This window comes from Silurus aristotelis (genome assembly GCF_946808225.1).
Source record: "Silurus aristotelis genome assembly, chromosome: 10".
NCBI classification, from domain to species: Eukaryota; Metazoa; Chordata; class Actinopteri; order Siluriformes; family Siluridae; genus Silurus; species Silurus aristotelis.
Genome location: NC_139583.1, coordinates 2,509,563 through 2,527,667, shown reverse-complemented (window position 1 = coordinate 2,527,667; position 18,105 = coordinate 2,509,563).

Here is an 18,105-nt window from a genome sequence, read left to right as displayed (position 1 = left end):
ACACACACACACACCTCCACATACATCATCTCCAGCAGAAGCGTCGATATTCACCTCATCACACACACACACACACACACACACACACACACACACACACACACACACACACCTCCACATACATCATCTCCAGCAGAAGCGTCGATATTCACCTCATCACACACACACACACACACACACACACACACACACACACACACACACACCTCCACATACATCATCTCCAGCAGAAGCGTCGATATTCACCTCATCACATCACCCCGGGTTTTTTGCAAATCAGTTTCTTCTCCTTTAACAGTCGTCATGGTATGAAAAACATCTATTAAATCCAGATGATTATATGTGAGATTGTGCAGTTTGCTACAGATGCAGGTTGGGAGCTCTGACTAATGCACTCTCTGAGAGAGAGATACAGAGAGAAAGAGAGAGGGAAAAAAAAAAAACGGGATAGTGGTGATAAGAGAGAGAGAGAGAGAGAGAGAGAGAGAGAGAGAGAGAGAGAGAGAGAGAGAGAGAGAGAGAGAGAGAGAGAGAGAGAGAGATGAAGAATGACAAAATGTACCACAGTGTAACCACATTCCATAATGCACAGTGACACACACACACACACACACACACACACACACACACACTAACTTCATGAACACACTCACCACGACTCTAGTCATGAGCTCAACAACCCTCTGTGTATGTGTGTGTGTGTGTGTGTGTGTGTGTGTGTGTGTGTGTGTGTGTGTGTGTGTGTGCGTTTGATCTCAGCTCAGCCGCTGGCTTTTAAAAACCATTTTACATTCCATCTCTGATCGATCTGTGAGTGGGAGGAAAGTGGGAGTATCGAGCAGCAGAGTTCTTCAAGATCACTGAGGACGAGCAAATCTGCTTTCAGTCGTGTTTAACAAGCAAAAGAGCAAACGGCTTCTGTTAATCCAAACTGATTTCTGGAGTTAAAAAACACAAATCTCACAGTTACAGTAAATCTGGAGATCATCTGAAGTAAAATCATCATCATATAAAGGGATCTGCACTGGACCTCATATACACCCTTTATATAATAACCTCCACTCTTCTGGGAAGATGTTCCTCTAGATTTTGTGGGTGATGTGAAGATGCCTGGGGGTGTATTCAGAGCTCTGATTCATTTCTAAAGGTCTCCAACAGGGTTGAAGCTTCATAGCAGATCTTCTACCTATAGATCCAACCTATAGAAATGAGGGATGGTAAGATTCAGCGATTCGCATCGATTAAAAAAGTGTGCATCGGAGACAAACTGAGAAAAAAAAACACTCCAAAACACCAAAATCCACCATTATGCAAACATCCGGCAATTAAAACTGTCCGTGTGGAAACATGGCAAAAGTTCAGTTTGGTGTCCTGATGATTTACGTCATTTTAAACACCATAATTACTGAAATAACCCTGAAATATTAAATATCAAGAAAAAAGGTAAAGCAAAGAGAAAGGGAGGGGGGACACAGGGACTGAGATAGATAGATAGATAGATAGATAGATAGATAGATAGATAGATAGATAGATAGATAGATAGATAGATAGATAGATAGATAGATAGATAGATAGATAGATAGATAGATAGATAGATAGATAGATAGATAGATAGATAGATAGATAGAGACCTGGGATAAAAGAAAGAAGGACTCAGGGTTAAAAGAGAGAGAGAGAGAGAGAGAGAGAGAGAGAGAGAGAGAGAGAGAGAAAGAGAGAGAAGAGAGGAAGAAGGAAGGAAAGTTTTACTAATAATAAACATACATTTGCATAAAGCATCAATATTTGTTTATGCGCATGTTAATTAGAATATTAAAAACTCGTAAAGTATTAATTTAAGGTACATTTAAAACAGGTACGATTGAGTTGCGATTAATCAAGAGTTCACTCATGGCAGCGATTAATCACGATTAAATGTTTGAATCAATTGACAGCCATATTATATATAATTATTAAAAAAAAAAAACAATAAGTATTACGAATATTTGTTCTTTTACCAGTAATGATGGTGAATTTTCTGGATTTTTTTGGTGTTGTATTCCGCACCTGGTCTTTCACCGTCCTCACTGTGAACGCATGTATCTATCTGTGTGAATCATTCAGGGCCATGGAGATTGCTATATTTTCCCCGGGAGGATTCACGCCGGTGTCAGGGACGTGTCGTGACTCGCCTGTCTTTGAGCGGAAGCCCACGATGAGTTGTGAGTTCGCTTGTCCTCCGGCTGTATATCCGTCTCCAATATCTGCCAGGTCAGAGTCAACCAATTTTCCAGATATTTGCAGACAGCTCCAAAATGAACATTAAATATTGATCTGGGCATATATTAAAGACACCATCTCACACACACACACACACACACACACACACAAACACACACACCTCACAGCAAGACAATGTTATTTTTATACACACTCGTACAGAGCTAGATCTTAAAAGATTAATTTCTTCTCTCCGGAGCTCGGGCGGCATTTTTTTACTACATCACTCTTCCAAATATTCCTCATTACCACATTAAATCACAAAACGCTGCGTTTTTCGATGTACTTACAGCCAGAAATGTGGTTTCAACCCAGCGATTTCAGAGAAATACGGCCGATTATTAAACCGAGACCCCAGAAATGTCACCGATGTTCCTGGAGCTCCTCCGTTACGCTAATTCTCATGATTAATGCACACTTAAGTCTTTTCCAAGGTTTTTCCACCTTCGAGGTTTTGCAGCGGTTTACACCGTTATTGAGTCACGAACCAAATAGAGCGATTTGAGGTTCTTCCGATTGTAGTCTTTTTCTGGCCAGTGCATCATTGGGACCTACCAGCTGTACCTCCAGGACTTGAACACGTCTTTTATGGTTTCGCAACCTTCTCTCCTCCCTCGCTTATAAGGAAAACTTCAAGCTGACCAACCTGACCTTTCAGGACCTTTCTTCTGTTGGAACAAGGCTTCATGATATCCTCAAAGAACATCTATTTCTATTAACTTTTTAGTCAATTCTGAAGCTCAAATTTGACAAGAGTATTGATTGTTTACATGCAACCGTGAACCATATAAAAGTTATGGGTTGCCATGTGAATCAAATATGTCTTAATTACCCACACCATAGGCATGGTTTACCCCCTCCTTAACCCACCCTGTCTTCTAGACCAGTGGTCCCCAACCTATTTTGCGCCACGGACTGGTTTAATGTTGGACAATATTTTCACGGACCGGTCTTTAAGGTTTGGTGGAGGAATACAACAAAATAAAATAATACAACCATAAAAACTGGTATTTTCTAAAAATAATAATAAACGTGAATCCACTGTGGTGTTTTTTGTTCATTTTGCTCGCTTGTGGTTTCAGTTTTGCTGTAATGTATTATGTGTTAGTGGCCGGAGCCCCTTTAAGAAGGTAGTGGATGGAGGTAAGACATGTGACCGAGGCATCATGACCTGCATCAAGAGTGAGTCATAGACAGATGTGGAGGAGAGAATCCGGTAAATATCCAAAATAAAACAGAATCAGAATCAGATAATAAATAAAACGGAAATAATGTAAGTTATGTATTCAACCCTGGGGGTTGAGACCACTGTTCTATAGGGACAGATACTGTACCCCCATGGGAACTCTTTGTCTTGTGAAATATTGATACTCATCATTTTTGGGGGTGTGGTGTGAACAAAATGCACTGAATTCTATGAACATTGTTATCTATAAATAAAGCTGTGTGTTATCAGTCTTATTCTGCAGCATCATCAGTCTATTTCAACACGAGCAAGAGCTTCAGTGTCTTCAGGCTGTGATCTTCATCAGCTGTGTCTTCTATATCAGGATCATACTCCAAATCATCCTCATCCTCAGATCGCTTTCATGAGCAAAGATATGGTCCATAAACTCCTAAACACTTAAGGTGTCTATGAGGTTATCGAACATATCTTTGGTCATGAAAGCAATCTGAGGATGAGGATGATCCAGAGAGCAGAGAGCAAAGTGACACTGAGGAGGACGGTGTCTGAGGAACAAGAAGACACATCTGATGAGGAGGACAGCCCAAATGGCACTGATGCTCAGTAAGAAATCATCGAATCAGAAAGGATTTCATGGTTGTCAATCTCTTATGACAACCAACATCATCAGAATGATCCCAAAGCCTACTAGATATGCTGTGTCACATTTCCTAGACATCAAGGCAACAATTGAGTTGTTTAGATGATCCTGCTTGAGATGACAAACACTGAAGGGAAAAGGGTGTTTGGCAACATCTGTTTGGCGATCGATAAAACACATCTGGATGCTTACATAGGGCTGTTGTTTCTTGCTGGGGTTTACAGATCCTGAGGCTACACCAGTTTATGGGATGAAGAGTTACATCGGAGTATTTCTTGAGCTACAGTTCAGACCTTTCATGTGTTGTCAAGAGTTCAGTCTTTACCATGAAGAGACAAATAGGTGGAGCACTTGCCACACACACCTTGTCTACGTTCAGTATTCAAGTCAAAAATCTTATTTCTTTACACTCACACACAGATTATATTAGGTTGGATTTTATTATATTAGTTTGAATTAGATTGGATTAGATTACATAGGTTATGAATTACCTTTGAAAATTCATTTCACGCTGGTCATCTATTCCTATAAAACTGTGGAAATCCTCCAACCTTGTGGGAACAGTTTGGTGAAGAATCACCACATACGGCTGGAAAAGTCAGGCGTCCCAATACTTTTGTCAGGCGTATTCGGTCAGGATCAGCTAAAGAAATTAATAAGGGAAGAAAAATGCACATTTCTGGTGTGGAAACAATAGTGCACAGATGAGTGTTTTGTCTTGGTCTGTCTCTGTTTCTTCGGAGAAGAGAAAAATCTCAGAGTCAGCACCAGCTATCCAACTATATGTTAGTCTGAGGACAAATTATGGATCTTCTATTGTCTGCAGTCATCGGCTCATCGTCCTGCTGAAGAAAAAATCTCACACTTTACGCTTTCAGTTTAGGGATACCTAAATTACCACCCACATTGTTCAATTCCAACACACACACTCACACACACACACACTCACTCATAACATGATGAAGATATCGATTTAGTGGTGTTTAGTTATTTAGATCCAGACTGATGTGCAACAATAATAAAAAGTAAACGATTGCAAAATGCATGAAAGTCATTCAAATCAAGGATTTCAACAGTAAATATTTCATTTGTATTATTAAGCTTTAATGTGGTGGCTACTCAGAAAGCATCAGTATTATAGAGAAGTGCAGTAGATCAGAGCTGCATCACACACAGGATCTTATACAGTCAGAATGAACATCATCACTAAAGAAAGAAACCCAATGAACACAATTCAACACTTCTCTTTTCACTGGAGCCACAACTGCACCTCCACATACATCATCTCCAGCAGAAGCGTCGATATTCACCCCATCACACACACACACACACACACACACACACACACACACACACACACACACACACACACACACACACCTCCACATACATCATCTCCAGCAGAAGCGTCAATATTCACCTCATCACACACACACACACACACACACACACACACACACACACACACACACACACACACCTCCACATACATCATCTCCAGCAGAAGTGTCGATATTCACCTCATCACACACACACACACACACACACACACCTCCACCTACATCATCTCCAGCAGAAGCCTCGATATTCACCTCATCTCACACACACACACACACACACACACACACACACACACACACACACACACACACACCTCCACGTACATCATCTCCAGCAGAAGCGTCAATATTCACCTCATCACACACACACACACACACACACACACACACACACACACACACACACACACACACACACCTCCACATACATCATCTCCAGCAGAAGTGTCGATATTCACCTCATCACACACACACACACACACACACACACACCTCCACCTACATCATCTCCAGCAGAAGCCTCGATATTCACCTCATCTCACACACACACACACACACACACACACACACACACACACACACACACACACCTCCACCTACATAATCTCCAGCAGAAGCGTCGATATTCACCTCATCACACACACACACACACACACACACACACACACACACACACACACACACACACACACCTCCACATACATCATCTCCAGCAGAAGTGTCGATATTCACCTCATCACACACACACACACACACACACACACACACACACACACACACACACACATACATCATCTCCAGCAGAAGTGTCGATATTCACCTCATCACACACACACACACACACACACACACACACACACACACACACCTCCACATACATCATCTCCAGCAGAAGTGTCGATATTCACCTCATCACACACACACACACACACACACACACACACACACACACCTCCACATACATCATCTCCAGCAGAAGTGTCGATATTCACCTCATCACACACACACACACACACACACACACACACCTCCACATACATCATCTCCAGCAGAAGTGTCGATATTCACCTCATCACACACACACACACACACACACACACACACACACACACACACACCTCCACATACATCATCTCCAGCAGAAGTGTCGATATTCACCTCATCACACACACACACACACACACACACACACACACCTCCACATACATCTTTTCCAGCAGAAGTGTCGATATTCACCTCATCACACACACACACACACACACACACACACACACACACACACACACCTCCACATACATCATCTCCAGCAGAAGTGTCGATATTCACCTCATCACACACACACACACACACACACACACACACACCTCCACATACATCATCTCCAGCAGAAGTGTCGATATTCACCTCATCACACACACACACACACACACACACACACACACACACACACACACACACACCTCCACATACATCATCTCCAGCAGAAGTGTCGATATTCACCTCATCACACACACACACACACACACACACACACACACACCTCCACATACATCATCTCCAGCAGAAGCGTCGATATTCACCTCATCTCACACACACACACACACACACACACACACACACACACACACACACACACACACACACACCTCCACATACATCATCTCCAGCAGAAGTGTCGATATTCACCTCATCACACACACACACACACACACACACACACACCTCCACATACATCATCTCCAGCAAAAGTGTCGATATTCACCTCATCACACACACACACACACACACACACACCTCCACATACATCATCTCCAGCAGAAGTGTCGATATTCACCTCATCACACACACACACACACACACACACACACACACCTCCACATACATCATCTCCAGCAGAAGTGTCGATATTCACCTCATCACACACACACACACACACACACACACACACCTCCACATACATCATCTCCAGCAGAAGTGTCGATATTCACCTCATCACACACACACACACACACACACACACACACACACACACACACACACACACACCTCCACATACATCATCTCCAGCAGAAGTGTCGATATTCACCTCATCACACACACACACACACACACACACACACACACCTCCACCTACATCATCTCCAGCAAAAGTGTCGATATTCACCTCATCACACACACACACACACACACACACACACACACACACACACACACACACACACACACCTCCACATACATCATCTCCAGCAGAAGTGTCGATATTCACCTCATCACACACACACACACACACACACACACACACACACCTCCACATACATCATCTCCAGCAGAAGTGTCGATATTCACCTCATCACACACACACACACACACACACACACACACACACACCTCCACATACATCATCTCCAGCAGACGTGTCGATATTCACCTCATCACAAGTATAAATGAAAAAAAGCTTAACAACTGTTTTGAACTGTTTGGGACGTCCTTTCCTTAAGATGTCCGGCTTTTCTTTTATTGCCATGAAAGTGCGACATAATCCAACGGCTGCTCGATGGCCTCGGACTGGCCAACTCGAAATCTGATTGGTTACAGCAACAGCTTAAAGCACCATGTACTTCAGGCTAAAGGCGTCCATAGTGCTGACTGTAAATGCAGATTCCTTCGACCTCTGGAAACATGGGACGAGACGACTGAAATCTGATTGAATAGAAATTCGACCCTAAACTTACACTTCTAGAAGCAGCCCATCCAAAGAAAGAAAATTCACTCATATAGATATGAACAATCCTGGGGGTGACTGTGGCAAGGAAAAACACCTTTAGATGGTATGAGGAAGAACCTTTGAGAGGAACCAGACTAAAAATAGGAAATCCATTTTGATCTGGGCGACACCAAGGGTGTGATTATAAATCATTAAAAACATTACAAACAGAAATATCATGAGCGCCGGAGTGTGTGATTATGAGTAAAGACCTGGATAAGTAAATGAGTAAAGCTGGAATCATATTTGACTTCAAATACGTTGGTAAATAATCCAATATAAAAAAATGACATGAGACTTAAGAGGCTTAGAATCAGAGTGAACAAAAAGATATCACAATCTTACTGCTGTTCCACTGATTGAAGCACCTGGAGAGTGTGAACATTAGACCAGTCCTGATTAACTGGATCCTGCTTCAACACATGCTTTTTCTCGGTTATCCTACACGGACCACAGAACATAAAAAAACCTTTGGGACGACTCAATTGGTCCTTAAAAGTTATAGATTGAGACGGAGCCAGGCTGCATGATGGATAGCTGCAGTTCAATTGCTGCTACGTTTATTTTGTGAAGCACCTCATTCTTTTCATCAGCTAAACGAGTGTGGGTCCAGGTGGAACGTATGGACGAGTGGACGGGGGAGGCTGTATCTAAAATCTTAGTATTAGGTTTTTAGCCTGGTTATATAGCAGCACACATTATTCTGAGTGGAAGTGCTTAGCGTTCTGAGGTCTTTATTATTTAGAACATCACGAAATGTTCTCACTCTAAACAAGGTCTGTTTATTCCTTTACTATTTGGCAAATGCTACAGGAGTCTTTACTGTCAAACACAACAGACTCAAGAACAGTATCTTCTTATGTATATGAGAATGCAGTGGTGGGCGGTCAACACCAGCAAATCCTTCTCTGCTGGTATAAACACTATCAGAAGCACTGACCTACATTTACCACCTGAATTCTAATATTTGTTCCATTAAATTGTATTAATTTATTCCAACAGTTTATTCTCTTCATTTCGTAGCGTTTCTCTCAGCTGCACTGCTTCAGTACGTGTATGTGGATGTTAGATTTTTTGTCCAATCAGATTTCAGCCTTTATGTGCTGCTATGTCGATCTAATCTGCCCAGAGCCTTCAGAATCAGTACTGCTGGACTTTTTACCATAGCCTCCTTCATAAATAGCTGATTGTTTCTTTAACCAATCAGATTTCATAATCTCCTCTCAGGGCAGCTCGTTGGCCCAGAGTAGCGTCAGCATTTTTCCGTCCTCTGATTGGTTGGTCAGAGGGAAACTGTTACAGCCAAGTTCGACTGGTAAATCACGTGTCTAGCTCTGCACATATTAATACATCTGAGTTAGACTTTATTGTTATTTGGAGAGCAAACAGTCGTCTGGAGTGACATCTATCATGGAACGACCTGCCCAGTCACCGCACCTAAATCCTATTCAACTGCTCTGGGACAAATGAGAAAGAAATCTCCAACTAGTGAAGAACATCTTTGGCCAGTTTTCCAAGAGGCACAGTGAAGGTGTAAGTATTTCAGATGAACGTTTGGAGAAACGAACTGTCCGGACGCTGAGAAATGTGTAAAGCTGTTCTTCATGTAAATTTTCACTGGATGTTTATAGACGTTTTTAAGTGACGGAAATTTTTATAGAAACAAAAGGAACATGCACGTGTCTCTCAAAAACCATAAAAGACTTTTTTACAGCCTGTTTGTAAATTTTTATTCTATCTAATCGAACTACTTTTGTCGTTTTCCAGTTACACAAAAAATAGAAGCAGATCGAATTAAACCTTCGGCTCTTAGACCTTTTTGCGGGTTTATCTTCGGTTTGATTCTTCACACCAATACTTGTGACTGAAAGATGAGAATGAGACACACACACACACTTACACACACACACACACACATGCACACAAAGTGTGAGAGAAAGGTTATTTTGATCCATCCACCATAATGAACTGGGAGGATGGGTCTCCATATCATGTTTCTCCTGAGCTCATTCAGTGTGTGCAGAAATAGACAGGATCAGCGCCGATCCACGTGACGGACCTCGGACCTTCCAGGTTTTTTCCAAAAAAAAAAAAAACATTCCTCAGTAGAGGATGAAGGACTGTGGGTCATGCTGTTACAGGAAATTAATCAACCATGCATGCTGCTGTGATGATGAGGACGACCACCTGCTCTTACTTGTGTTAGATCAGAACCTTCACCTGTCCAGGAGCTGACAGAAACCATGCGTTTTTCAGCTTTACCTCTGAATATTATAAAGTCTGACACTGGAGACTCCTTCCGTTAGTGCTGAATATGCTCTGGACTGAAAACTGAATTATTCAAAAAAAATGCCGCATGCAGTCAAAGTTTTCCCTCTTATTACATTATACACCTGTGCACATGCTGTTGCTATAGAAACAATGACAGAAGAGTCGAGCGCATTGTTATGAACATGTGATTTATATTCCTACTGTCTTATAACTATTAATAAGAATGAGAAGAAAAAAAGAAGAAGCGATGAAGAAGAAGGAAAAGAAAAAGAAGAATAGGGAGAAGAAGAAAAAGATGGGGGAGAAAAAGAAATCTGGGAAGAAAAAGAAGAGGAAAGAGAAGGAGAAAAAAGGAAGCGAAGAAGTAGAAAAAGAAGTAGAAGGAGAAGAAGAAGTGTAAACGTAGAATAGAAAGTAGAATGAAAATAAAAATAGGAAGAAGGAAAAAGAAGGAGAAGAAACAGAAGAAAAAGTGGACAAATAGGAAGAAAGAAAAAAAGGTGGAGAAGAGAAGCAGAAGAAGAAGAAAATGATGAATATAAAGACGAGGAAGAAGAAGAAAGAAAAGAGGAAGGAAATGCAGAAGATGAGTAGGAGAAGAAGAAGTAAAAGAAGAAGAGAAATAGAAGGAGGAAAAGAAATAGGAGGAAACAAAATAAGGAATAGAAGAAGAATGATAATAGAAATATTATTATTATTATTATTATTATTATTATTATTATTATTATTATTATTATTATTATTATTATTATTATAAAGACATTTGAAAGCTTGAAGGTCTTTGAGGATCTTAGAATGTTAAAGAAAATCCTAACGGTTAGATGGAAGGGTAGATTAGATATAGATTTCGGCTGCCTACCACACACACACACACACACACACACACACACACACACACACACAGACACAGGTTTGGACAATCTTGCATTTTTTCAGATCAGCAGCTCTCCACCCTGAGAAAATGGAAAGGCTTCAGGTGCTCATGTTCTTCCATATCAAAGGAGTCCTTCAGACATTTTTCAAAGGCATTTAGGTCCCTCAGTGAGCTAGTAGACCAGAAGCCTTTTCCTTTACTGTGTGTGTGTGTGTGTGTGTGTGTGTGTGTGTGTGTGTGTGTGTGTGTGTGTGTGTGTGTGTGTGTGTGTGTGTGTGCACGCTCACAGGTTCTCTGGTTTCTCCATTGCAAGCACAGTGCACAGTTTGAGATCAGACTGAAACGGAGCTTTGTCAGTTCTCTCTCCTAAGCTCATTTCAGATCACAATCATTCTGCAGGAAGGTTCCTCATGAGTTCCTCCTACTTTCAGTTTTCTGAACAGATTCTACTACGACTACTTGACCCTGAGGCTTCCTATCTTTACATTTTCAGTGTTTTTGGGTCTCTTTTGTGTGTGTGTGTGTGTGTGTGTGTGTGTGTGTGTGTGTGTGTGTGTGTGTGTTCATCCCTATCGAGATACTATACACACACATACACAGATACTATATATTTACACGCACACACACAAACTGACACACACACATACACACACACAAACACACACACACACACACACACACACACACACAGATACTATATACAGTATGTACACACACACACCCGATGTGATGATGATGATGATGATGATTATAGGTGGCTATGATGATGATGAAGATGCCTATTTACTGCTCTTCACAGCAGATAGATGTTTAACCCCAGACATCTGGTGGTAGGTCCATGCTGAGGAAGATCTGCCAGTGGGACCTGAGGCAGCTTCTTCACGCCTCTTACTGGACTTTTCTTCTCCATCTGAATATTTTATTATCTCTTGGTTCCAGCTCGGAGCTCTAGCTCGTTTTATCGATGATTTCAGGAACATTAAACATTTAAAAGGTTAATGTTGTTGAACCTGTGTTGCGTTATTATGAGATGTTGTCAGGAAGACAGTCACAACGCGCCAGTATTATGGAGCTCATGCTGATGAGAAGAACATCTGGTGTGAAAATAACAAGTGTGGAACTTCATTTGAATGCTAAGAACCTCATGTTTTACATTCTAAAACCAAATCCATCACAGACCACACATCAGTACATGATACAGGGTTGTCTGTCGCTCCTTGTGTGTGTGTGTGTGTGTGTGTGTGTGTGTGTGTGTGTGTGTGTGTGTTCGAAAAGTTACGTGTGAATGTGTGTAATTAAATGAAGAGAGAGATAGAGAGAGAGAGAGAGAGAGAGAGAGAGAGAGAGAGAGAGAGAGAGAGAGTGTGTTGGTGATGATGATGATGATGATGATGATGATGATGATGATGATGATGATGATGATGATGATGATGGAGATGCCTCCTTGTACTTGTTTTAAATGTTTACAGACATCTACAGAGAGCCACTGAGAGTGTGTCTAGACACACACACACACACACACACACACACACACACACACACACACACACAAACAAAGCTGCTGTTGTTCTGCTGCTCTCCTATGGGTGCTTTCAATAGTCACATCCTGGAGACTGAATGAAGGAGAAGTTGGGAGGAGGTTGTTTTTTTTTTTAATCCCCTCTGCGCCACACATCTACGGTTTCAGATCGTCACAGCGATGCCATTCTGGGCTTCGGGTTACGCCGTGATGCTCTCGAGCCAAGAAGTGAGATGAGACAGAGAACCTCCAGACTGAAGCAAAAAAAAAAAAAAGAGTTTAAAAGGCGGAGATGATCATCGTTGTGCTGCTCGTCACCCCGCTGAGCAGAGGTCTCGAGGATCTCTCTTAAAAAAAAAACAAGGCGTTTTATATGCTCGGCATGCCGGATTAAACCTCAAAATGAACCGGTGCGAATAATCCTTTATCCGTCATCCGTTATAGCAAAATAAACAAGTATTTTTTATATAAGAGCACATCCTGGGGTGTTTAATCCTCCTTATACGATTTGATATAATAAAAAAAAAATTTCAAGACCAGTTATTTTAACATGCCAACAGATGGCAGCACAAACCTGCACACACAGTCACAGGGGGCACCGACCTTCATAAGCCAGTGTACCAAAAGACAACGTCCTGTGTACATCAAGAGCTGTGCAACACGCGAAATTCTCCTCGGAAACAACGTGATCTCACTTCCACACCCACCCTATTTGGCATATTTGGGTCCTGCGGACTTCGCCCTCTTCCCAAAGATAAAAATTCAGCTCGCCGCTTCGACGCCATTGAAAAGATCCAGAAGGTGCTTGACACGACTTGAAAAAAAGACTTCCAGGACACATTCGGGGAAGGCTGGGGGCGCTGTGTTGCTGTTCAAGGGGACTATTTTGAAGGTGACATTGTATAAACGTAGATTACACTTACTTGTAAACAAAGCGAGTCTCAAAATTTTTTGAATCTCTATCTTCTGGACAGAAGACTTTCCACTTTTTCTGTGACAAAGTGGAAAGTCTTCTGTCCAGAAGATGGAGATTCACCCCACTGGAGACTCCTTCAATAAAGGGGCTGTTACTATATAAACGATCACATAATAGAACAAGCAAATTGATATAAACCTGTCCGAGAAAAACTTTTTTATCGATGATTAATATGTGATATGACATATCGTGTGTTGCCAAAAGTATTCAGACACCTGACTTTTCCAGCTCATATGTGTTTTTTCTCCAATCTGTTACCATAAAATTGGAGGCACACAATTGTGCAGAACGTCTTTGGTTGTGGGAGCATAAAACTTTGCCATTACTTAAACTAGGAGACCCAAAACCTGTTCCAGCATGACAATGCCCTTGTGCACAAAGCCATCTCCATTTTTTTGCTTTACATGTGTTGGGAGATGTGGAAGGTCTCCTGCTATAGATCTCTGACCTCAACCAAATTTATTTATGCTTGTCACACAACACTTAACAGCACAGTAACATTTTTTCTTCCAATATCCCAGTGTTGTTAGGAAGCTGGGGTCAGAGCGCAGGGTCAGCCATGATACAGCACCCCTGGAGTACAGAGGGTTAAGGGCCCCAGAGATTTAATCACTGAAATGCCACTTTCCCAAAGCATTTCCTTTTTTTTTAAGCATCCTTCAAAACCTCGACCCTGGTGGGACTCAAACCTGCAATCTTCTTATCTGAAGTCAGATGCTGTTTGCAGGCTGTCATTGGACTCGTTGCCACATGTTGTTGGACTCGACACATCCAGTCACTGAGATGAATGTGAACGCTGCACCCCAGGCCTCCTCACCTCGCCTACATCAGAACCTGACTTTACTAACACACGTATCAAATCAATTGCCACAAATTTCCACAAAATCTATTGAAACATCTTCCCAGAAGAGTGAAGCTTATGATAACAGCAAAATGGTGATTAAATGAGGAATATGAAATGTTCTTGCTATCCTTCTCTTTCTCATACTTCTTCAAATTCAATCCAAAATGGAAGATATGGATGTCCAAAAGGGCCATTCATAATCATATTTTTTTCTCTCTTGTTTTCTTGGGATGTTGATATAACAAAAGATGTTTTATCATGACTTAATTTTACTGACCGCAAACGGTTGTGGTTATGATCCATCCAAGTCGTGATCACAGGAAAACAAGAAAAGTAAAAGAAGAGAATGCTTGTCCTCGTAGGACTTCCGTAAAATGGAACCTAAAACATGGAAGAACAAACCCCTACCCACCCCCCACCCCACACACACACACACACACACACACACACACACACACACACACACAAACACAACCCACCCCCAAGCAAAACAGTATTTGCAACCAGTATATTCAACTGTTACTCTCTCTCCGTCTTTGTCCATTTTTATGTATGACTCACTATAAATCTCTCTTACTCCATTCTCTCTCTCTCTTTCTCTCTCTCTCTCTCGCTCTCTCTCTCTCTCTCTCTCTCTTTCTCTCTCTCTCTATCTCTTTCTTTCTTTAATTTCTCTCTCTGTGAAGGGAACTTTGATGCCGAATGTGGGCTGTGGACGAGCTGCAGGTGCTGAATACGCTGAGAAGGAGAAAAAGAAAAAGTGAAGCCTTATTGAGATGAAAGCTCAACCACATCCGCATGGAGCAAAACTAAAAGCACTCACCCATCTGTCTCTCTCTCTCTCTCTCTCTCTCTCTCTGCCATTTCTTCGCCATAGAAAACAGAGGGATGTGTGTAAGCTAATGGACCACTGATCAAGCAGGTGGTCCATTAACAGAACACCAGAACTACACCACAACCACAAAATGAGAAAAGAATACAGCTGTGTCTCTCCTCAGTGAACATCGTGCTGGTAACAGAACCTTTACTGTACACATGATGCACTTCACAGTTTATAACCGCAATAATGCATATCGTATACTGTATAGAAAGATTTATATTATAAGCTATTAGAACTGATTAACTGCAAGAATATTTATAACAAACCATTATATTAAAAGAACATGAATAAGAAACAGCTGCTAGTACAGTACTTTACATGTTTTATATGAAAAAGAAAAATGTATTATCTAAGAAAATGTGAGAATGGGCTATTATTATCGAGCCCAGTCTGGGGCTTCAGTTATCTGACCTGGGCCTGAACTAAACAGGACCTGGAACTACATTCAGCATGACAGAGCCTTCTACAGATGCCAGCCCTTGCCCTCTGGAACTTGGGGGGTAATGTTCTAAGACCCCCGCAAGTTCCGAAAATCCGAGAATTTTGGATGCACCCCCGCAACCCCCATGGTACCGTAGTGAATTCATAAGTAAGTTGGTTCCTTATCCGAATTTTTAAATAATCCACAACTTGTTATTAGTCAGGTTCCAAATGAGAACCCGCAAATTTTCCGAGCTGCGAATTATCGGAAGTTGACTGTATTTAGAAATCAGAGCAGCCGATGGCCGATACATCGATGCTGAGTTTTTTGGGCCGATATGTTTGGCTAATTTTGTTTCCCCCAGTTATATAGCTAATTAATAAGACGTGTTCCAGAAAATTGCTTTGATTAAACATGAATTGTAAACACAAGCTTCTCTAATTAGTGCACTTGTTTTGCAGGTTTTGGAACCTGAGCCTACATGTAGTCTAAACTACAGCTGGTTTAAGGTTCACTAACAATACAGTTCTAAAAAGTAACTAGCATTCTTTCTCCAAATGTTCTTCTCATTCTTTTGCCAAAAATAGCATCATATTTAACCAATGAAATATATAAGGTTAGATGAAGAACGAATGATAAGAACTTAAAGCCCGGGACACACCAAGCTGACGGTTGGCCGTAGGGGAACGTCAGGGGGGTTTTAGTGTCCGATGGCTTTAGTCTTTTTCCGCACCGTTGGCTCTCGTCGGACGAGTCAGCTGTTTTTTTGCCGATTCTACATGTCGACTCAGCGGCAAGCGCAGAACCTACTCACATAGTTTTTGTTTCAGATGTGCCTGTTTCTAAGCTGATTCATTTTTTAAATGCCAAAAATCGGCCAGATTAATTGGTCGATCTCTAATTATTATGCCTTGCCAGTAGCTAAACGTGGACTAGGACTATATGTGGCAAGCAGGGGCTATGTCAGAGACAACAAGGGGCTTCTACAGGCCAAGCAAAGGTTTTGTCTGGGACAGCAGAGGCTTCTTCTCAGCAAACAAAGGTCTTTGCCTGCCCAGACAGGAGCTTAATTTACCCAACCTGGCCTGAAACTACTTTTGGCCTGACAGGGGCTTCTACAGGAGCAAGCAGGGGCTTTGTCTAGGACAGCAGAGGCTTATACTCTGCAAGCATGGGCTTTAAATGGCCCATCTAGGGCTTTACTTGACCTGGGGTTGTACTTGGCCTGAGACTACATCAGGGTCCAACAGGGCATTCTATATTGGCCAAAGCCTGCTTCATGAGTCCTTGACTGGGGCTACAACTGGCTCAGCAGAGAAGATCTACTGGGAAAAGATTGGCTTTACCTGTCCAGTCTGTGGCAATATCCGAGCAAGCAAGAGCTTTGAAAACTTAACCAAGGGTTTCATCAGTCTTTCTAGAGGCCAAGTAGGGAATGGGAAAGTGACATTGGCAAGCAGAAACTCCTTTTGTTGCTAATAGTGACAAACAAAAATAACATGAGACCTTTGTTATAAACTTCAAATCCTTAATGCCATCCAAAGATTGCGTGATGGAGCCAGTGTGCAGGCCCTAAACAGTTATTATAGCAGCACGGGCTAATAACAGTAATAAAGTAATAAAACCGATGTTTATAAATCCGAGCGTGTTGCTTCACTGATGGTCATGTGATCCCAGGGGAGTGAGTTATTTCTTTTTTTGTTCCTCTCGAGTGCGTATGAAGGCGCTGATGAAACCCATAACGCCGTCAGGGAACCGAAGCCGAACCTGGCGCACATCACATTGATTAAATGATATAAAGTAAAGTAATAAAACAATGGATTGTCTTCAGGAGCACTACGTGTTGTCATGGATGGGCTTTTAATTTCCTCAAGGGGCAGAAAAATAAGTTTGTGTAATGACATGAAGGGGAAAAAAACGACTCTCCGGGGTTCGCCTGCTTGTCAAACAGGCATCATTTTCACCATGTTCCAGAGAATTGTGGACCAATAAAGTGGTAAATCTAATCTTCCTGTTTTCTCACCGCCCCGTCTTCTCCGTGAGCAACGTCTAAATGGGTAGAGATGAGAAAGAAAAGAAAAACAAGACGCATGGCCTTGCATTTTAACTCAGATAATCACAAGGCTCTATT